Source organism: Elephantulus edwardii, unplaced genomic scaffold (assembly GCF_000299155.1).
Source record: "Elephantulus edwardii isolate Elephantulus edwardi_28Jun2011 unplaced genomic scaffold, EleEdw1.0 scaffold00022, whole genome shotgun sequence".
Taxonomy (NCBI): Eukaryota; Metazoa; Chordata; class Mammalia; order Macroscelidea; family Macroscelididae; genus Elephantulus; species Elephantulus edwardii.
The window spans coordinates 14,954,498-14,971,073 of NW_006399772.1; the positions used below are offsets into that span (position 1 = coordinate 14,954,498).

Here is a 16,576-nt window from a genome sequence, read left to right on the forward strand (position 1 = left end):
AAAATAAATATCAATGTAAAAACCATCACGGAAGATAAGGAAGGTCACTACATAATGCTGAAAGGGTCAATAGAACAAGAGGACATAACAATAATGAAAATACAGTTTTATTTATCTTTAACTTCATCAATATGTACCGCCTACTCTCTAATAACCCACTGAGTTCCAGGAGATCCCAAATCAGAGCAATTCTACAGAAGAGAGTAGAACACCCTACAGGGAACTAAGGCTGCAAATCTTTACAGTAGCAGACTGTCTCATTTTCTTCCTCAGAGCAGTTGGTGGGCTCAAACTGATGGTCTTCTAGCTAGCAGGCCAACAGGTAGCCCACTGAGCCACCAAAGATCCTATATCTACCACAATGAACACAAGGGCACCTACAGAATTGAGTGTTTAAGCAGAGGTTACATCTTCTTTTGAGGTAGGTACTAACTAGCAGAGAACTACAAGGTTATAGCACCTCCAGGTAGCCTCACGCAACATGGTCCAAATGCCATAGAATTTGGCAGAGAAGTTAGTCCAAGTCACTGCATATTAGAATTGTAACTGTTTCCTCCCATCATCCTCACTCTTTTTTTGTCCAGATGCTGCTGAATTTGGCAAATATGTGAGTGGCTATGTTTGGGAATTATAACTGTTCCCCAGTGTTGCTGTTGATATAATTTTGCCTATTTGTTTATTTTACTATGATGATGATGATGCACTTACTTATGGAATTTATTTTAAGAAAAGAATTTGAATAAACAAACCTTTAGTCCATCACCATGTAACAGAAGTCTCACATTTTCTTCTGAATAAACCAATATAATTTATTAATAGTAATTTTTTAAAAAAATTTCATGGTGCAACAAGAATAACTGGGGGGGGAAGAACACCTAAACAATCTGTCATTTCACTATAAATTCCATTTGCACTTTAAAATACAATTACCAACATAACTGTAAATTATAATAATATGGAAAAGAATCAAATATGGAATAACAAAATGCCAAAAACAGTAAAACACTAAAACAGTCCATTGAAAAGCATACTGTACCTGAAAAAAAAGAAAAGGATGAAAAGTGGACAGTCATCACTAGAAAGTTATCATCCTGTAAAAATGTTAATCTGCATAATTTGACTTGAGTAAGAAGTTTACAAAATGAGAGTGTGATATAACACACCAATTAGAAGCAGCATAAGCTTTATCTTTCACTATTGTTCTATTTCATGAAGGAGCTTAGAGCAGTGGGAATTTACTGTTGTCATTCACCTGAGCTGGGCCTGTTATTATCAGAAGCTGCAAACTCTGCTAAACTAAAAAATTCCAATCTTATAACATGAATTGATGTCCATTAGGGATCATGTTAAAAGCACCAACCTCATTTTAGCAAATATCTTCTCTCACATAAAGAATGTTGTTAGACATAAAGTGTCACTGGTTTACTTCTAAATGATCCAGTCCCTTCAGGAAACTGGGTGTAGTTTTAATAAAATAGGACTCATAAGTTTTTATTACATTTATAATGAATGCTTTTCCATTTTATAGGCTCTTTGAAGGAGCAATTTAGCTTCTCTATTAAAACATGACTTTATATCCTTCACATCACTCAGGTTTCAATTTTATGTTGCTACCACTCTAAATATAAATGCAGATAGTGAGGTTTTAATAAAGGTAGAGAGTTATTTTTACTGATGTGTAAGGGAGGCAAGTTTATGAAATTTTAGCGGGGAAAGTACAGAATATTAAAATCTGTTTCTAGTCCTATTCATTCTCTCTCTCTTTCATCAGAAAAATGTCCCAAAGCTAATCAATGGCCACATCAAGGTATATAACATATTTAGGTATTACTAAAGTCGAATTCATGAAACTGCCTTTTCATGGAACAAAATATTTCAAGTCCTCTTATTGGCATACTGGAGGATGTTACACTGCTCAGTTTTACTCAGTGGACCATGTGGATCTTTAATCTGTTTCTTTAATATATCTAGCATATCATGTAACATTTTCAGACATTTAACTCCATGTTTTTATTTTTAACATAGATGTCTACTTTAAATATAGTGCCTAGGTTTACTGTAAATTAAATCAATTCTCTGTGTATATACTCGAAGGCAATTGACTATAGATATATATGGGGAGAGAGAGAGAGAGAGAGAGAGAGAGCGAGCGAGACGGACAGACAGACAGAAAAAGAGAGTGACTTTTGTTTTGTTTGACTTGTCCAACTGAAGAACTCCTATATACAATGCCATTTGAAAAGAGCTGATATTGAAGGAATGACTATGACCCATGAAGAATTCACTTTCTGCTAGAGGAAAGAGAGAAACAAACAGTTATTAGACATTGTAATGTGGCAGTAATATATATCTCTATAGGTTTCAGAACAGTTACAGAAGCTCTAAGTAAGAAGTATACAGAAAGGGTAACTTTCATGGATGGAGACGAGATTTCATCTGAAATTTTTCAAGTCCACAAAATATCTAGAAGATTAAAATACTTCGTTGTTGTTGTTTGCCATCGAGTCAAGCACGACTCATAGTGACCCTATGAACAAAAGGCCTGAAGCCCCTCTAAGACAACTATCGACATTTATCAAAGTTCATAACGTTTCCAGAGGCCTGGTGTTTAGGAAATGGATGCCAGTGCCAGTCCTTATTGTTCCAAAATACTTTGCAAATCGTATTAAAACCAAGTCTATATACAGAACTGTAAAATTAGTAATAGGCTAGTAAGATTTATTATTCCTGCTCTAATTAATATTTTGAAGATTTATTGGCTCAATAATATTTCAACAAAAGTTAGCTATTATAATGAAAACCAGAATCTTTTCCCTGTTTATTTGTACATAAAGTCTTCCATAAAGGCAAAGTCATATCTATTCATACCATCCTGATTTCCATATTGACCTACTGCATTGTTGGGAACAATCTTCATGTTTCTCCAAGAACCCAGTATGAAAAATCCAGTACCACACAGTATGACTGAAGTTCCCTGAAGTCTCTTTTAAATACAATTTATTAAACAGAGGTACAAAGAATGCTTATATTCTATAGCAATATAATGAAAACCAATGTCTTTTCTGGAACCAGTCGTTATCATAACAAATCCATAGACAACTGCTTCAATTTCAGAAATGCAATCTCTATGCAATTTTTGGAGAGTTATACACAATTTATACAATCCAAGTAGAAGAGCAGATGCTAATCTCAAATTACAGCTTCAGAAGAGCAGGTTCTTTATCTGACAAAATATGCTTCAAATATTGCAATAAATACATCACTAGGGATAAAGCAGGCTTTTCACCAAGAAATATTAAGAAAGCAAATGCAGGATTTGCCATACTTTTAATACGAGATTACTGACTGGCTTCACAGTCCAGCCACTCCATAGAAGGACGGGCAATCTCATCCTGTAAATTTACTGTCTTCAAAAACCTGCTGGAGGAGTAGCTATGAGCCGCTTTTGACTCCCTGGCAATGAAGTGAGTTTTTTATTTGAATCATGGCAGGGGAAGTCAGTGGGATTAAAATCCATTAATGAAACAAATTTATCTGAGAAAGAAAAGGCTGTTAACCAGAGTGCTGGTCCCGAGCCTCTAAGTCCACTGTACTAATGATTCTTTGATGGGAGGTTTCAGGAATCAAAAACAACTGCACTTGTCATGTACTCATAGGGCCCTGCCATGTAGAATTCATTGTTACAGAAGTATCTTCCTTTCTCCCATAGAGACCTATCATTTAAACGGATCTACTCCAAATATACCCAATGGGGCAAAGATGAATGTCCTCACAGTTAGCTTCACTCGTGAACCCAGCCAGCAATTCAAGAGCCTCCACTTTGTTCTAGCTTGCTGCACTTTAATGATCGACAGTAGAGGGTATGTAGAAATGAGTCTTCACAGAGACGAGCTGAAACAGTGTAAAATCAAACATCAAAGGAAAGCATGATTTGAGCAAGAAGGGCGCTTGGGGAAATGGACTACTTCTTTTCAGGGACGAGATAATAAGCGATTTTACTTTATGAACTCTAGTTGACGCCACACTGACTCATTAGGAGAGTGCTGAGATGAGCGTGGAGTTGTCAGACAGCCACGTGGTAAAATAGTGGACAGAGGCAAGGAAGTCAGCAAAAAACCAACCCAACAAGGGAAAAGCCCACAATATACACCATCACGAGGCCAAGCGCAGGGCAGATGACGTGAGTTGGTCTCCTGAACTACACTACAAACATGATGTGACAATATCTAGCTCTTTGCAAAAAGTTAACTGATATTCGGGAAAAACAAAATGGACCTTAAACCTTCCCAAATTAGGAGGTGTTAGTATCTGAATAACATATTAAAGAGACAGTATTCCATGTGAGATTGATTCTCGAGACAAATAGTCTTGTCAAAAGGCTCAATCATCTTAATGGCCAATGCAGTTTAAAAAAAATTAAAGAAAATATATTTGGGGGTAGGGAATGGGGTTTGGGGAGGTGCGGGGGGGGGGTGTACCAATGAGGGAGTTTTTTTGCTTTTCAAGGAGAGGAGCAAACGGGGGGAGGGGTTTGTGCAGGGAGAAGGGTGCAACAATGAATGAATGGAATTCCAAAATCTCTGTAGATGTTCATTGAAATGAAAAATTTAAAAAAAAAGTGCTCAATCATCTTAATGGCCAATGCAGTTTAAAAAAAATTAAAGAAAATATGAGAGTGTGTGAACTAAAACTATATTACATTAAAGGGAATTCTTGGTGTTGAAGAATTAAAACCTGAAGACAGACAAGGAGTGAGATCTATATAAAAGCTTGTTGTGTTGTTTGGTGAAAAATTTATTTGTGGCTTTCTCTTCTCTAATTTCTGGAAGAGCAACATGATTTCTACTCAAAGAAGTAATAAAATGCAAAGCTCCTATGACTTTCATGATTAGAACAGCACAAGCCAAAATACTAGCTTTCATTAGGATGAAAAAAGTTTCACTGAAATCTAAAATTTCTCTTGAAATGGTTGACATCATTACAATGGTTTCCTCAGTATGAATTTAAGACTGATAGAGCAAAGGATGTAGCCATTCTACAACGGCAGAAATAACAGAATCACTGATCCCTCATTCTCTCAGAGTCTAACCATCCCAATCTACACTAAGACAGGGAAAAGAAATGGATTGCATTTTGGAAAAGTAATTTACATCTTTAAAAAATATTTGTATTTGGAAATATTATTCTAAAATAATACCAGTTCGCTATGAGATGAGAAATTACTGTGTCTTTTTAAAGAATGTTTCAATGGTGAGATGAGTCCTGATGAGAAAAGTTAGGAAACACTTCCCAAAGCCCACTGCTTCTGATGCCAATGTCTCATAAGGAGCATCTACCTTTAAAAGGTAAGTCATATCCCTCTTTGTTTAAATATATTACAGTATGAACTATCAAGCATAGAATACAAATTCCAGATTATAATAAACCCTAGATCATAAAGTCACCTCTGCATTATAACACACATAGAGGGAAATGGCTCTAATTAAAATATAGCATTCAGCAGAATTTCTGTGCAGACTGAGCAGCAAATAAATGCGAATAGACTGATAAATGCACATATAAAATGCCTACAAATGATATTACAATGATTTAAAAGGTTCCACCACCCATAGAAAATCTACAGTAACCTACTTCATTATTTAATTTCAAAATAAATTTACAAATAAAGACTTTCCTGAATACCACCTACTTGCAGGTATCATGTGGAGCACTTCTGCATAAATCATTCTGTCTTCACAACAGCCTGTAAGGTATATATTACTGTTGCATTTTAAACATACAGAAAAGGTGGCTCAGAAGTTAACTAACCTGCCTAAGGTCAAAGGAGTTGGGACTCCTCAGAGAGAAAGAGGAAGGGAAAAACCTTCAGATCAGAATTTTATCAATTTAAGCTATTTCCTCATAGAAACAAAATTATAATAGGGGTTAGAATTCTTCCCAGAAGCCTATGCATAAAAAAGGGGGGGGTGAACAAGCCTGGAGAAATAAAAGAGCATGTTTTATTATTAACTTTTATAGATTATAAAATTTATAGCTGCATATTTTATTTTATAAATTTTATCATCTATAGCCAGCAACAGTCCACATGCTTTTCTATTTAGGTTGCCTTTCAAAGTTCATGCCAAACTGCTTTTGACTTCTAAATGCACATTTGCTATATTTTTATGAAAGCAGGGAGAAGGGGGGAAAAAACCAACCAAACCCAAAAACTTAAAGGACACGAAACAAGAGTCCAATATTTACTATATCTGAGCCTCTCTAGGTCCCACAATGTAGGGCAGGAGGAACTCACAAGATTAACATACGGCTCCTATCTTGGATGAAGTCCTGGATGACACTGTAAAACAAGCAACATAAGCAAATGATCATGGTAGAAAATAATAGGTGCTATCAGAGAGCTGGACAATGACTAGGAATGATAGAAAGAGAGTTGATGCCCTTGAGCTGTGGTGCTAGAGAAGAGTGTTGGCTGCTAAGTGAACGAACAGGTTCATCCAGAAGAGGGTGAAGCCAGGCTGCTCCTTGGAGGCAAAGATTCTGAGGCTTCATCTGACATACTTTGGACATGTTTCAAGGAGGGACCAGTCCTTGGTGAGGGACATCATGTTTGGGAGGGTGGAGAGACAGTGCAGGAGAGGAAGACGCTCAATAAGATGGATTGATTCTGTCACTGGGGTAATCAGGATAGGTGTGTTGGAGACAATAAGATTGGTACAGGATAGAGTAGGGTTTAGGGCTGTTATACGTAGGGCTGCTATGAGTCGCAGGCAACTTGACAACACATAACAACAACAACAATAGAATACAAGAGAGCTCTGGTAGCTTAATAAAGAACTGCTCTGCCAACATAAATGTACATAGTTCAAATCCACCAGCTCCTCCACAGTAGAAAGATGGTCAATCTTCTCCTGTGCAATTTAAAGTCTCTGAAAAGCCAACAGAGGATCAGCTATGATTTGGTTCTGACTCAGTATTAAACCAACACAACAACAACATACATAGGAGGACATAAGAAAAGAAAAATGCAGAGGAAATGCTGGGTTAAACTTGGTAATTCCTGATGGCTTTTTGAGAAACCAGCTTTTGAAGCTTTTTGTAATCTATTGGAACACATACCGATGGGGTTCCAGTGTCTGCAGCGGCATACCAGCATCAGCCTGCTCTTGGCTAATGTGGCAAATCTCATAAGCCAATCCTCAGTGGCACTACATTTCCCCTGCTTTACTTTTTCTCTTTATGAAGCCCTAGCAGTATGGTATGGTGTTGGTTTTTTGGTTTTTGGTTTTTCTTTCAAAAAAAGGAAAACTTAAAAGGTTTGACATCACTGATGACAAATCCCAAATATAGAAAATCAACCCCATCAAGCTCTCCGCCAGCTGAAAGTCTGAGGGGATACCTCCTATTAATGTAGTCCTAACTTGAATCTTGCTGCCAGAAAGTGCTTATTTGTCTTTGGAGGCTATGTTAGCATGTATGGTGTAACTATATTAGAATTAACAATGAACTATTTCTCATAAATATATCGGGTACACATTTGAAATGGGTGCAGACCTTCAAAGTATCTTCACTTGGCATGTTATATGTGTATTTCTGTCATTGCCACACTTTGACAACTTTTATGTGGGGATTGTCACACAGCCAATGTACCAGCTTCTCAAAGAAACCACTCTAACAGAATTGCCATAGGATATTACATATCGAAGATCTCTTCAACTAGCCAAATATCTGTTTTCATCTCTCCTCCTATGTTGATCTATTAGATTTGATTGCATGAATAAAACTTATCAATTAGCCAAGGAGTATAAAAGAATAAATCATCTGGAATAACAGTAAGCCGTTGAGGAGTGTTGTACGCTGAATTGAGGTCAAATCAGAAGCGATGGCCCACATGTCTCACTCCTGGTCTCCTTTGTGGGTGGGCTGTTCCCACTCAGGCACTGATTTCCAGCCTGTGGAATTCCAATGGGAAGTCCCTGGGAAGAGGCTGATGCTTTTGATGAGAGGAGTCTTATTTGATTCACATCAGGAACCAGACTGGCTGGGGCGAGTTCATTTGTGTCCTGCTTGTGCTAAGTGTCATTACACAGGAACATGAGCGAAACTGGCTGGAAGTCCTTCTGCATCGTCTCGAGGTGCAATCACTCTAACAGAGGACCTCCTGCACAGCTTCTGAGGCAAACGCATACAATTAAAACACGCTACAATCCACAACGCTATATCCCGAAGACAGACGGCAACACCAATGCAACACCAGACTGCTTTAAAATTTCTTCTTATATTCTCTTATTCTCACACAAACGGGGGGGGGGAATGGGGGGGACCGAGAAACCCCTTCAAATACAAGCAGCTAAGTCCCGCCGTTTTTTATTGCATCTCTCTTAGAACTCTGGATCCTGCTTGCTTTATCTTAAGCCTACTTCTTTTCTAGCCATAAAACAAAACAAAACACAAGAAACTGTTATTTTAATACCTTTTCATGCAAGTTAAGTCCCCCTTAGCTTTCCAGCTCCAAGCTTCATGAGTACAGACTTGCTAACAAAGTTTGCAGCCCTTTGGGAGGCTCTCCAAAGTCAGTATTTCAGACCTCAGTGCCGCAGAGTTTCCGGTTACGTTCATTAGGTAGATGGTGGCTCAGGCAGTGACTTTGAGCCACAGACTTTTTTTAAAGATAGAGCATAGCTTCAGGAGATCATGCTCTTCTCCCAGGCAAAGGAGCATTAAAATAGCACAGAACAGGACAAATAAACAAGGGATTAGCTTCAACAGAGCTGGTTATCTTTCCTGAGGTGTTAGGCTCCAGATGGGCACAGTTACCATACACTTCAAATAAGTAGATGAAAGAAGAGTCTTCAGTAGCATGCATTACTCTCCAACTCTCTTTCTGAATTTCAGAAATAAATAAAACTGTCAGGGAAATATAAACTATGATTGAACCTGGGGTGTCTCTTTGCTTTTGGATCTATTATGACAAACAATCCCAAAGGCACATGGTTCCAATCCACCAGCTGCTCTGCCCGGTGAAGGATAGGCAATCTACTCTCATGGGATTTTAGTGCCTCTGAAAAACGTGCTGGAGGGTCAGTAATGAGTCGATCCCGACTTGCTGGCAGCACACAACAACATATTTAGTAATTAGCATTTGAAAACAATTACTAGGACACAGTCCTGGATTGAAGTGCACATGAAAGAAACATCACTATCAATAAAACATCTACCACTTATCAGATGGTAATACTAATGTGATCCTGGTATTAATTAGCTGGAAGCTATATTAGTCCCATTTCAAATATAAGTAGAATGACTTATAAAAGATTGGTAACAAACTTACAAACTAAGACAGGATAGGAAGAAAGTTCTAATGATCTACTTTTATAAATTAGGCAATGACATTTCTATGGATTGAAACACAACACTGTAAACTCCTATGGATCAGAACAGAATATTGCTAAGGCTAGAAGACGGGCTTCTTAAATCGAATCAAACTCAAACCCAAACTCAACTGCCATCAAGTGGATTTTGACTCCCAGAGACTATGCAAGTTACTTAAAACAGACAGTGGTCACAACAAAGATTCAAGCATATTAATAACGACCCCCAAGTTGTCGTAAGTCACTGCCAACTTGACAGTAACTAATAATATCAGTCTAATATGCCTAGGAAGCAGTATACCTGTTTGTTGGTAGATAAGTCCTCGTACTTTACAATTGGGCTGCCCGCATTACACATCTGAGCTAGGCCACCAATCACATTTGGGCATTAGTTTTTCTCACAGATCACACGCCTCTTCATAGGATCGTAAGGAGAATTAATTGAGATGATAAAGCACTCATAGCAGTTTCTATGGCATGGTGAAAGTCTAATTAATGTTAGTTATTACTGCATAACTTCTAAGACATTGCTCAGTCTTATCATCACTGGGCTTCACACATATCATGAAGGATATGCTGCTGTCACTAGGAATCACCACATCTAGCAAGTGATCCCATGAGCAACCACTCTGAACCCTGTCCTGTCCTGCGCCGTCCTCACAATTTCTGACACCCTCAAGCCCATTGCTCATAAGAGATAAAAGGACAACCAGTTAATTCCGATCAAGCTAGAGAATTTGCATCTTAAGATATTTATTTTATTCTATAGCCTTTTAGTTTGTCCTCAAACTTAACTTCTCATTTTGTGGATTCCAAAAGCTACCACTATTTAACCAGTTCTTACAGCACCCTATCATTAGAGATCCATCACTTCACAAATTGGTCTTCCTCCTACTGCCCTCAAGCTCACAGGACTTCTCTCAGCCAACTATTATTAGCCTCCAAAATACCATTCTTGCTGTTTTTCAGTCCTCAATCAGGAAGTAATGGCCTCAAACAGAATCCACAATGAAGCTCTATATATTACTACTGTCATTCATGCTTGGTTTTAAAGTCTCATAACAAAACATCCATTTTGACTACCCAATTTGCTGATATTTTAACAAGATTCTTTCAGGTGACTAATCATTCAGAAAAAAAAATGAAGTAAAAACTTTATTGACATGATTTTATTAAATATTTTTAATAGGCGAAGTAATGGCAAAGATTTTGTCTATAACACTGCTCATTATTGATTAGATCTCCAAAATCAAAGCCAAACTCTAATTAATAGCCCCTTTAAATTATTTTATTTTGTAGCTCAATTACCACATAGATATTTATTCATTTAATTATGCTCCAGCACAAAGAACTGATGTTTTTTTATTGGCAAATTATGAAGCGTTTGTTTAAGCTATGAAGTGTAATTGCAAAAGCTTTCTTTCAGAAGCTCACAAAGGCTAAAAGTGAGAGCTCTGGTGGTCTAGTGTAAGGAGCTGTGCTTCCAATCCAAATGTACATGGTTCAAATCCACCAGCTGCCCCATGGCAATAAAATGGGCAATGTGTTTCCATGGGATTTGCTGCCTGTAAAAACCCACAGGAGGATCAAAAGTACATAACAATGACAATGGTGCCGAAGGACTGAAAAATGAGTAACAAACAAAGAGAAGTGGGAAATATACAAGCTAACAATATAAAAGAATGAAACTGAACGTAAATGAAAGACTGTATGGAATATGACACATATGTATGAAACACAATACATTTGAATGATAAAAATATTTTTACAATTCCCACAAATGGAGCGAAATCAGATTAACAGCAGGTACATCATTTAGATACATCCATTGAGGCTCAATGTCAAGAAGACAAAGATTCTCACCACTGGGCCAATTGGCAGCATCAGGATGGATGGTGAAGAGATTGAAATTGCTCACAGCTTCAGTTTGCTCAGCTCCACAATCAATACTCTTGGCACCAGCAGCCAGGAAACTAAAAGACATATTGCCATGGAAAAGTCTGCTGTTAGGGACCTCTCCAAAGTACTGAAGAGCAATGGTGTCTCTCTGGAGACTAAGGTGCATCTATACAGGCCATGGTCTTCGCAATCACTTGTTATGCATCAGAGAGTTGGACAATGACTAAGGAGGATAGAAGGAAAATTGATGCCTTTGAGCTGTGGTGCTGGAGAAGAGTATTGAGAATACCATGGACTGCTAGGAAAACAAAGAGATTCATCCAGGAGAGGGTTAAACCGGGCGACTCCTTGGAGGCAAGTATTCTGAGGCTCTGTCTAACATACTTTGGACATGTTGTAAGGAGGGACAGGTTCTTGGAGAGCAAAATCATGCTTGGTAGGGTGGAGGGACAGCACACGAGGGGAAGGCCTTCTATGAGGTGGATAGATTCAGTGACTGGGATAATTGGGATGGGTGTATCAGAGACAGTGCGATTGGCACAGGACAGAACAGAGTTTAGGGCTGTTGTACATAGGGTCACTATGAGTTGCAAGTGACTCCACGTCACATAACACAACATCATTTAGATACAGACTTAGGAGCACACAATTATGAGAGCCTGGACATAGGCAGAATAAAGAAAACAAAAAGACTGGTCTGATGCTATCCTTTGGGTCTGCAGAAAATGTTATTAACATAATTACTTTCTTTTCTTCAATGGGGTTGGCTATAACTGAAGTTTCATGGTTGCTAATATGTTATCATTACTCAAATAATTAGACTTGGGTGCAATAGATTTTTTTAATTAGCTATCTCAAAGCGAGTACCATTAAAATCATCTAATTATCCTTAGAGAAAGCTTATGCACAAATGCTTTAAACATTCAGTACCTTACTACCACAGCCACTAGATCCATTTCGTACAGTTTAAAACTAACAGCATTAATGAAAAAGAGTGATTTGAGCCTAAAGATTACAATTTATTTCTTTAAAACTTTGATAGCCATTTTCAAAAACATAAGAATTTGCTAATTACATTTGAATGGAAAAGTAAACATAGTTTCAGCTAACAAAACTGGCAAAGCTTATACTAATTTTTAATTCATTCACATGCCAATAAAGCCTAAAGGTATTATTGCCTGCATGCCAAACATTTAGCAATAGTCAATCAACAAGACTGCTGAGCTAGATAAATAATCATGGCCTCCTTCAGGAAAAGATGCCCTCCAAATAACAACAGAGTATGGTTCAATTAGCCTCAAAGAGCAAATGACTCTTTAAAATATTTAATTGGTAAATGAGTTTCTTAAGAGGATACCTACCTGATTACTCCCAGAAAGAGCTTAAACTATAAAGTAGCTTCTCTTTTCTTTGAAAATATTTTTATATTTCAATTATAATTTTAACAAAACTTTACAGAAACTTTCACTGTTGCACATTTTACTCCTCCCTCCTCCAGTTCATTTCTTTTTTTAAAAAAAAAATTCTTCCATTGTTGCACAATTAGCTCCTTCCCTCCCCCTGTCCTCTTTGCAAAATACCTCTTATTCTAGGCTGTGGTCATACATATAATGCCTAATCATATATTCCTTTTAAATAGTTCTTTCCTTCATCCGTTCCAATGCAGTATTCACTATTTAGCCCCTCTTTTCTTAGTTACCCCCCAATCCTCATATCAGTCCTGTTTTAGAAGAGTGATGTTATGCGGTATTTGTCCTTTTGTGACTGAGATATTTCACACAGCATCATATCCTCTAGGGTCACCCATGTTGTATAATATTTTATGATTTATTTTTTAGTGCTGTGTAGTATTTCTTTGTGTAAATATATCATAGTTTTCTATCCATTCATTTGTTGATAGACACTTGGATTGCTTCCATTTCTTTGCTATTGTGAATAACTCAGCAATAAACATGGGTGTGCATATACCTGTTGGGTTGGCAGCTCTGGTTTCTTTAGAGTATATTCTTAGTAGTGGATTTGCTGGGTGAAATGGTGTTTCTTTTTCTAACTTTTTGGGAGAGCCCCATACCACCTTCCATAGTAGTTGCACCATTTTACACTCCCGCCAGCAGTGAATAATGGTTCCGATCTCTCCACAACCCTGTCAGCATTTGTTGTTTGCTGCTCTGCTGAACTTTGGTATTGCAGTGAGATGATACCTCATAGTTCTTATTTGCATCTCTCTAAGAGCTATGGAATTTGAACATTTCCTCATGTGTTCATTTGCCATCTGAATGTCTTCTTCCGTAAAGTGTCTGTTCACATTCTGTGGCAATTTTGCAATTGGTTTGTTTATCTTTTTCTTGTTGAGATGCTGGAGTGTTCTACAAATTTTAGACATGAGTCCCTTATCAGATATGTCATGGTTGCTGTTGTTATGTGGCATCAAGTCTCCTGTGACTCATAACAACACTATGTACAAGAGCTCTGGACCTTGCTCTCTCCAGAGCCAAACATTGTCCCTGACACACCTATCCTTATTAAACAAATCGCTGAGTCAATACATCTCATCAAGGATTTTCCTCTCTTGAGCTGTCCCTCCACCCTCTCAAGCATGATGTTCCTCTCCAAGGACTGGTCCCTTCTTGAAACATGCCCAAAGTATGATGGTGCTTCAGAATCCTTGCCTCTAAGAAGCACCTTGGTCTCACCCTCTCTATGTAACCTGTTCTCCTAGCTTTCCATGGCATATTCAAGCCTCTTCTCCAGCACCAAAGCTCAAAGGCATAAATTCCCCTTCTATCATACCTAGTCATTACCTAGCTTTTTGATGCATGCCAAGTAATTATGAAGAGTATGGCCTGGATCAGCTGTGCCTTAGTCTCCAAACTGACATCATTGCTCTTCAGTACTCAAGAGAAGTCCCTCACAGCAAATTTTCCCAATGCAATATACCTTTAGCTTTCCTAACACTGGTACCAAGATTGTTGATTGTGGAGCCAAGCAAACTAAAGCTGATAACAATAACAGTCTGTTCACCATCTATCATGATGCTGCCAATCAGACCAGAAGTGAGAACGTTTGTTTTCTTGATATTGAGGTTCAATACTGAAGACTGCAGTTAATGAACTTCTTCAGCAAGTGCTTTAGGTCCTTCTGTTTCAGCAAGCAAAGTTATGTCATCTGCATAACGTAGGTTGTTGAATCTTGCTCCAATCCTGATGCCATGTTTCTCCTCAAAGAGCCCAGCCTCTCAGATGATCTGTTCCATAGAAAGATTGAAAAGGTATGGAGACAGGAGACATCCCTTGCATACCCCTTTCTTACTAAGCAGTGTTTCCTTGCTCTGTTCTGACAACTGCCTCCTTGTCCAAGTACAGGTTTCACATAAGCACAATCAAGTGTTCTGGGATTCCTATTCTTCTCAAACTTAGCCACAGTTTGTTGTGATCAACACAGTCAAATGCCTTTGTAAAGTCGATGAAACACAGACAGACATTTCTCTGGTACTCTCTGCTTTCAGCCAAGATCCATCTGACATTAGTTATAGTGTCCCTAGTAACACAGCCTCTTGTAAACCCAGTCTGCACATCTGGCAGTTCTCTGTTGATGTTCTGTTCCAGTCATTTTTAGATAATTTTCAGCAGAATATTGCTTGTGTGTGATGTTAATGATATTGTTGCATAATTTCTGCAATCTGTCATTAGCAAATATTTTTTACCAGTCAATGGGTTTCCTTTCTACTCTGTTGGAGAAGGTTTTTGATGTGCATATTAATTTGATTCTTAGAAGGCCTCATTCATCAACTTTAATTTTTTTTTTCTTGGTTGTAGGCTTTTCAAGATGCTTGGAAGACTGTTCATATTGTGAATTAGGGCTTCTAGAGTTATTCCAAGCTTTTTGCTGGTGAAGTTTATAGTCCTTGGTTCTATTTCTAACTCCTTTATCCACATGAGTTGGTTTTTGTGTATTGTTCAAGGTATGGGTCTTGTTTGAGTTTTCTACAGTTTTCCAATTTTGCCAACATCATTTGTTAAAGAGGCTTTCATATCTTCACTTAACTGTAAAGTAACTATCATTATTTTTTATTATTGTTGTTAGGTGCCATCAAGTCAGCTCCAAATCAAAGCAACCCCATGTGCAAAAGAAACAATTTTGCCCAATCCTTCACACAAGTAAAATGCCAAGAATTTCTCTATAAACCTCTCTCTATCATCAAGTCAGAACCTACTTATAATTGACTCTCCAGCAGGTTTTTAAAGGCTGTAAATCATACAGGAGAGGACTGTTCATCTTTCTTCTTCCTGGTAGATTTGAATCATGTGACTTTGGGTTGACAGTACAACATTTCCCAGACTGCTCACTATAATCCCTTACTTACACCAGCCTATCAGTCCTTTCAATCTGTAGGAGGGAAGCCTATGGTTCTTTCTACCTAATCTCCTCCCTTGCAATTTATAGCTTTTAAAACCCTGTTGTTATTGTTATGTGCCATCGAGTTGCTGTAACTCATAGTGACCCTATGTACAATAGCCTAAACCGTGCTCCATCCTGTGCCAACCTCAGTCTCTGACACACCTACTCCCATTACCCCAGTCACTGAACCAATCCATCTCGAAGGTCTTCCTCTCTTGTGCTGACCCTCCACCCTCCCAAACATGATGTCCCTCTCCAAGGACTAGTTCTTCTTTGCAACACGTCCCAAGTATGTCAGATGAAGCTTCAGAATCTTTGCCTCCAAGAAGCAGCCTGGTTTAACCTTCCCCAGGATGAACCTTTTTGTTCTCTTAGCAGTCCATGGTACATTCAATACTCTTCTCCAGCACCACAGCTCAAAGGCATCAATTCTCCTTCTATCCTCCTTAGTCATTGTTCAGCTCTCTGATGCATAACAAGTGACTGAAAAGACCATGCATGGCCTGTATCAGGCGCATCATAATCTCTAGACTGACATTGTGGCTCTTCAGTACTTTGGAGAGGTCTCTGAGTGCAGACTTTCCCAATGTAATTCGCCTTTTAATTTCAATTACTCATATGTAAGTTAAAACTGAAACTAAGGAATACTAAATAAAATCCACAGGAACCAAAATATAACCTGAGTCTATCCCACCTGAATTTCAAAACCATCTCAGGAACAGGTTTGAGGACTTGAATACTAATGAGTGAAGACCAAATGAGCTGGGGGAGGATATCAAGAATATCATCCAGGAAGAATGCTGGGAGTCATTACAAAAAACAGAGAAGGAAGAGCAAGATGGATGTTGAAAGAGACTCTGAATATTGGACTAGAGCACTAAGAAGCCAAAGCAAAGGGAAGAAATAAAGAT

General features: G+C 38.1%; 1 protein-coding gene across 1 annotated transcript in view; it reads right to left on the reverse strand.

Moving 5' to 3' along the window:
- LOC102870738 (mitochondrial inner membrane protease subunit 2-like) overlaps nucleotides 1–16,576 on the reverse strand; it is a 1,092,157-nt gene that overhangs the window by 726,193 nt on the left and 349,388 nt on the right. The gene's annotated exons all lie outside the window — the stretch shown is intronic.